Source organism: Rattus rattus, chromosome 15 (genome assembly GCF_011064425.1).
Source record: "Rattus rattus isolate New Zealand chromosome 15, Rrattus_CSIRO_v1, whole genome shotgun sequence".
Classification (NCBI taxonomy): domain Eukaryota; kingdom Metazoa; phylum Chordata; class Mammalia; order Rodentia; family Muridae; genus Rattus; species Rattus rattus.
This window is the reverse complement of record NC_046168.1, coordinates 71,950,873-71,958,447: the sequence shown is the minus strand read 5'-3', so window position 1 is coordinate 71,958,447 and position 7,575 is coordinate 71,950,873. Positions and strand designations below refer to the sequence as shown.

Here is a 7,575-nt window from a genome sequence, read left to right as displayed (position 1 = left end):
CATTGTTGATAGAAATCAACAATAACAGAAAACTATGAATCTACAGGCATAAACTTTGGCATACATATATCATTTACATTAGTGAGGTAATTCTGACATTTAATTAGGCATGCATAAAACAAAAATAGTCAGAAATCTCTACGAGGAAAATGCTCTTTCTTAGGCACTATTTTTCGTGACTGGCATCATATAGCTCTCTCTATTTGACAGATAAATTCCCCCACTCCAGATCTATCACATGGCTAAGATATGAAGCCAGATGTACTCATTTATGCATGTCCTCATTCAGATTTGGCTCAAATTAGAAGACATGTGTGTACAAGCCCTCAGGCAAATGAAACCATCCAGGTTTTGCAAAAGCAACTCTGATCCCCTCAGGAGTATACAAGATGAGTTTAATGTTGACTCTGCTATTGAAGGGCTACAAATATGTATGAGCAGTTTAATCTTTCAAAGTCTTTATTTCTTCAACAATAAAAATAAGATATTTTATTGAAAATAGATTTTGAATGCAACGTATCATTCTCCAACTCCACCCAGTTCCTCCCCGCCTCCCCGTTCATCCTTCTCCATACCCTTTCTGTCTCTCCTTAAGAAACAAGCAGGCATCTAAGGAATAATGATAAAACTAGAGTAAAGCAAAATCAAATGAGTCAGATTAAGACAAAGCAAACCAGAAAAAGAGCCAAAGTTAAAGCACAAGAAATACATATACACACAGAGACAAGAGACAGGCATGTTTGCACACTCAAGAATCCAATAAAACACAAGGACAGAAGCTATAATATATACACAAAAGAACTGTAGAGTTAGAAAAAAAATCCCTGACATGACAGGAATCAATGAACCTCCTAAAGTTGCTGTTGAGTTCACTTTCTTTTAGCCATATACTATTGGGCATGTGCCCTACCATTAAGAGTATTTGGTCTACCATTAAGTCTATTTACCCAATGAGACTCCCTACAAGAAAACACTTGTTCATTTGTAAGTGGTTATCAATTAGGTCTAGCTCCTGGGTACGTGCTTCTCTTTTCAGCTCTTAGACTTATCTGTCACAGAGCCCTGCAGCTCCTGCGCATGCTGCTTCTGTCTCTTGTGAGTTTATATGTGTGTCAGTCCTATGTTTAGAATGCCTTGCTCCCTGGTGTCCTCTATCCCTCCTGGCTCCTCCACTCTTTCTGCCTCCTCTTGTGCAGGCCTAAATTTCATTTTAAATTGGCTTTGTATATGTATGTATTTCAGGAAGCTGCTACTGTACTAGGTCCCCATACAACCCCACAAATGGCCCTTATTTCAGGTGAGCCTTGTCTCTGCTCCCCCATCCACTTGATCTTCCCACTCCAGTATTTCCTCCCCCACCATCCACAACTCTTCTCTTTCTCCTCCACTAGTCCTTTACTTTTTACCTAACTTCTGTGTCTATATGGATTGTACCGTGCTTACCAATGACTTAACAGCTAATATCAACAAATAAGTGAGTAAATACCATTGTGTATTTCTGGTCCGGGTTACCTGACATAGGATGATTCTTTATCTCCATCTCCATCCATCTCCCTGCAAACTTCACGCTTTTGTTTTTTAATGGCTGAGTAATATTTTGATGTATAATTGCATCACATTTTCATTAGTGTCTATCTCTTGATAGACATCTAGGACATTTCTAATGTTTTGCTATTATGAAGAGAGCAGCAATGGTCATGATTGAGCAAGTATTTCTGCAGTAGGATGAAGCATCCTTAAGGTATATAACCAAAAGTGGATCAGCTGGATACTGAGGTAGATCGATTGATTCTCAGCTTCCTGTGGAACTGCCACATTGATTTCCATAATGGCTATACAAATTTGCACTCCCATCAGCAATGGATGAGTGTTCTCCTTACCTCACATCCTTACCAGCATGGGCTGAGCACCTTTAATTGATCTTGGTAATTCAGGCAGCTGTAAAATGAAATCTCAAAGTAGTTGTGCAGTTCCGTGACGACGAAGGATGTTGAATGTTTCTTTAGGTGATGCTCAGTCCTTTGAGTTTCCTCTATTGAGACTACTCTGTCTAGATTTAAAGCTCGTGTTTTAAATTATGTTATTTGTTTCCTTGCTTCTGGGATTTTGTTTGTTCAGTTCTTTGTATATTTTACATCTCTGCCTTCTAGTGTATGTATAGTTGTTAAAAAATAGTTTCCTACTCTGTAGGCTACTGCTTTGTCCAAATGAAGGTGTTTGGTGCTGTGTAGAAACTCTTCGGATTCAGGATGTCCCCTTTACTATTTGCTGATCTCACCGCCTGTCTTATATTCTATTCAGAATGTCTTTTCCTGTGCCGATGAGTTCAAGACTGTACCCTACTTTCTCTTGTGTCAGGTTCAGTGCATCTGGTTTTATGTTGAGGTCTTTGATTCATTTAGAATTGGGTATTGTGCAGGGTGGTAGACATGGACCTATTTACATTCTTCAGTATACTACCATCCAGTGTGACCAGCCCATGTGTTAAAGATGCTGTCTTTCCTCCAGTATCTATTTCTGGACTCTTTGTCAAAAATTAGGTGTCCATAGCTGCATGGATTTATGTCTGGGTTTTCAGTTTGATTCCATTGACCAATGTGTTTGTGTTTGTGCCAGAACCATACTGTTATTTTCTACTATAGCTCTGTCATCAAATTTTAGATTAGAGATGATGATTTAAAAAAAAAAACCTCCATTTATTTTTGCTGAGAAGAGGGAAAATAGAAAGCTTATCCCCTTGGGTTCTGTAATTAATTAAAAGCTATAAGTGACATTCATTCCCCCCCCTTTTCTTCATAAGTGATTGGCTCATTCTGAAATAGATCTGAATCATGATATTGTTTACCATGGAATTATAATTATTTTATAATTCAGGAGTGTTTTAACTATCTGGAGTTTTGTTTCTTGTTTGCTTTGTTTTTGTTTTTGTTGTTGTTGGTGGTGGTGGTGGTAGTGGTGGTGGTGGTGTGTGTATGCATGTGTGTGTGTGTGTGTGTGTGTGTGTGTGTGTGTGTGTGTGTGTGTGTGTGTTTGTCCATAGAATGTTGAAAAGTGTCCTTTCTGTGAAGAATTATATTGGAGTTTTGATGGGGATTGCATTGTAGACTGCTTTTCATTGGATGACCATTTTTACTATAATAATCCTGTGGATCCATGAGCACAAGAGATCTGCCTATCTTATATCATTTGTTCTTCAAAAACTTGAAGCTTTTATCAAATAAATCTTTCACTTCCTTGGTTAGAGCTACCTCAAGATATTTTATATTGCTTGAGGTTATTGTAAAATGTTTTATTTCCCTTACTTCTTTCTCAGGCCATTAGTTATTTGTGTATAGGAAAGCTACTGATTTTGTGTGTTAATTTTGTAGTTTGCTATTCTGCTGGATGTTTTTATCAGCTGTAGGAGTCTCATGATGCAGTTTTTAGGATCGCATTCATACTATCATATCATCTGCAAATAAGCATACTTTGACTTCTTCAGTTCCTATTTGTATCCCCTTTGATCTCCTTCAATTGTCTTCTTGCTCTAGCTAAGACATCAAGTACTATCTTGAAGAGGTATGTAGAGAATGCACAACCTGGCCTTGTTACAGATTATAGTGGATGTGCTTTGAGTCTCTCTCCATTTAGATTGATGTTGTCTATGGACTTGCTGTAGATTACCTTTACTATGTTGATGTATGTCTAATTTTATCCCAAATATTTCCAGGACTTTTATCATAAAGAACTTTTGGATATTTTCAAATGCCTTATTGTTTCCTGGAATAGTTTTGAGAACAAATTCAAAATTTTTAGATTTAAGTTTCTGGCAATTCAAAAATGCTCTCTAATTTTTGTTTCCTCCAAATTCAGATAAATATACTGACAGAATAATTGTTGGAAATATTTAATTACCTGGGTTGGGTGACAATTAAACCCAGACTTTCGAGTTAAATTGAAAAATAGAAATATACTAGACTCATTTCCCTGTAATGTGAAGTTTACAAAGTAGTTTTTGAAGTGTTAAGGAAATATGCATCAATTTCTTTTAATAAATTTTGCTCCAGGACCTTGGATCTCACATGCTGTTTAAGAGAGAATGACACCCTGAACAGAGATGAAAAAATCAGGGTTTTGATGCCATCACTAATGAACTGATGAAGGCCTCCTGTTGGATGCTGAGACTAAGGCTCAGCTCTGCAGAATGAGCATAAGCAGCTGTTGTGAGTGTGGGAGGTGGGAATGGCAGCGAGCACGCTGTGTTCTTTACAATCCTACCCTTCCCCACTGGTTTGCAACATTCAGCCTGTGAGAGTTATACCAACGAGAAAAATGATCCTCAAACCGCAACCTTCTAAAAGAAGAATTACCCCTTGAATACATACTGAGTACCCAAATATTTGATTATCACAGTTATGCTTAGGATGGTTTTACTTTATTAATGAAATAAAAGCTCATATTCACTTGATGGATACTTTATATTTTCTGTTTGCTGTCCTATTCTTTACACAAAATGCCATCCATTAGTGAGTTTGTGTATATTTGCGACTCATGTATACATGAATTACAACATCATTGTAATTTATAAATATGTACCAAAACTATGTCAGTCTAAAATATTTTTAAGCCAGTGGTTCTCATCCCAGAGGCCCCATGGTTTTCTGCTTTGACAATTCTTGTACAGAACCAAGTGATCAAAGCAATCAACCCCAGGTAATTGCTCTGGACCACAGCCCCACTTTCTGCTGCTGCTCCAGATTTCCCACAGCCTTTCTTCCCTGGGCAGTGACCACTGAGTCTCCAGTACAGGATCACCAGAGCTGCCACCAGGAATTTGGTCAATCAGCAGATGAACCTGGAGCTGAATGCCTCCTGTGTGTATCTGTCCATGGTGCTACTTCGACCAGGATGATTTGGCTCCGAAGAACTTTTTCCCAGCCAATGTCAGTTAGGAGAGGGAACATGCTGAGAAATTGATGATTAAGTGTTAAGAAGGTAGCCAAATCTTCCAGCAGAGTTGTCAAGAAATCAGACCATGATGACTGAGGGAACAGGCTGAACCCAATGGAGTGTTCACTGCACTTGAAAATGAGTGTGAATCAGTCACTATTGGAACTGTGCAAATTGGATTGGTTACTGACAAAAAACGACCCCCACTTATGTGACTTCACTGAGAATCATTAACTAAATGAGCATGTGAAATCCACCAAAGAACTGGGTGATGGGACAACCAACCTGAGGAAGATGTTAGTTCCCGAATCTGGCATGGCGGAATAGATCTTTGACAAGCATACCCTGGGCAGCAATGATAATGAGAGCTAAGCTGACGTTCCCAAAGCAAAGAGTGATTCATTGGTCACCAAGCAATGCATGCAGATGGGGGCTGCCTTCGTCTTTTCTGTAACCTACTGCAAACATCCACTTAAGTTCATTAATTTACACCACTCTTTCAAATGAAGAATTTGGGGATTCTTGAAAAAATATATTTTTAAACTGTGTCATTTTCTAGTGGACATGTTTTCGAGATTGTGCAAGAGGCAGAGGTGGTGCTGTGTATAACATCTATCATACACAATACACACATTATAAAAGCCATTGGATAAACAGTATCATGATTCAGATCTATTTCAGAATGAGCCAATCACTTGTGAAGAAAATGGGGGAGGGGATGAATGTCACTTGTAGCTTTAGTTAATTAACTTAATTAATTAATTGCAGAACCCAAAGAGATAAGCTTTCTATATTCCCTCTTTTCAGCAAAAATAAATGGATCCTCACCAATCAGGGTATTTACATCCCTGAAAACATTGGTACCACAAGACATGTTTGTCATGTGTGTGCACATATGTTCTCCATGCATGTGCACATTAATGTTGACATGTGTGTGGGTTCACATACACGTGTGCTCACACAGAGGCCAAAGCTTAGTGTTGCAGGTCTTATATCATCCATGTCCACCTCACACGATCTAGCTAGCTAGATTTCTGCTGGATTTGCCTGTTTTTACCTCTTGAGTGCTAGAATTATGGGCACGGGGAGCCAAACACTCTTTTGGCATTTATGTGGATTCTAGTTTTCCAAACTCAGTTCCTTGCACACTTGTCCATTGAGCCAGTCCCAAAGGCAGAAATTATTTCATCCCTCTGTATCATCTCTTCTCACACACCAGTCTCTCCTGAACTTAGAGAGCAGAATGCTGCCAAGGCTAATGAAGCACGCCTGCAGAGAATAATTCTCCCAGGGACATTTCAGTGCACACTTCAGTGGTTCATGTTAAACATCCACAAATCCTCTGGTTGTTGGAAGGAAAAGATGATTCTTTGCCTCTGCTCTCTTTTTAACTATTCTCTACCTTGCTTGTGTGAGACCTTTCCTTTTTCTTCTTTCTCAATGAAAGGTCAAATTTAATGCACACTCACGGGATAATTTTTACCAGTAAAAGCATCTATAATTCATGGGAACGTTTGACCTGGAGAATTCATGATGATCTCGTTCAGTTATAAGTCCATCTTAACACATCTTTCTATTTCATCAGTTTAGACTGTAACTCCCTAGTGAGCTTTGTGGCTGTTGCTGCTTTTACTTCTTTTTTTTTTCAGAGCTGGGGACTGAACCCAGGGCCTTGCGCTTGCTAGGCAAGCACTCTACCACTGAGCTAAATCCCCAACCTGTTGCTGCTTTTAAAATAGCAACAGTAAAGTTTCTAAAGCATAGACTCTGATTTGAAGTTTATTAGCCCATGCTTTCTCTCTTTTTAAAAAGAACTTATGAGTCATTTATGAGGCAAAAATTTCCTCGAATTGAATGTTAATCCAATGTGCATTGCCTATCTGTGTGTAGGACACTGTCCAGGAATGAAGTCCATTTGAATAGTATAAGGCCCCAGTAACATTAAGTTCAGTGATATCTTGAGATGTCAAGATTGAACAAGAATGTCTGATGTCCTCAGCCTGAATAAGGTTATATGAAGTATTCAGTGTTCAATGGGTACATTAATATATGCCCAAACTTCCACTGTTGTCTGGAAATGACATAGACAGAACTAAAGAAATAATGTAGAATCACAACTATCTGGATCTTATCACATAGATTTCAGTCAGAGTCAATAGAACAACATTGGAATCCTCAAAAGTTTAGTTTTCTGGATTAATTATAGGTGAAAATCAATCTCTCTCTGTCTCTGTCTCTCTCTGTCTCTCTGTCTCTCTCTCTCTCTCTCTCTCTCTCTCTCTCTCTCTCTCTGTGTGTGTGTGTGTGTGTGTGTGTGTGTGTGTGTGTGTGTGTGTGTGTGTGTGTGTGTTTGCATCATGGGCCCATTTGGACTTACTATAAACATATTTCAACTCCCTCCTAAAAATCGTTTCAAGAGGAATTGATAAAACCATACTTGATTCTTTCCTCCACTGGTACTCAGATTACCCTCAAGCATTTCCTCCTTTCAGCCTCAACACTGAAGTGTAACCCACCAGGACCCATGCACTCTAAATTTCACACTTTATGCTTAAGCCTGGGGTAGTCTTGACTAAGCTCTGTTGTAATCTTGAAGACTTCAATTCTCTAGTTGCAACAGAACAAACTACCCTACTATTCCAGCTA

At 38.7% G+C, this 7,575-nt stretch overlaps 1 pseudogene; it reads left to right on the top strand.

The window, feature by feature from the left end:
• Positions 1-4,632: 4,632 nt before the first annotated feature.
• On the top strand, positions 4,633-5,301 carry LOC116884413 (annotated as a pseudogene).
• Positions 5,302-7,575: the final 2,274 nt, after the last annotated feature.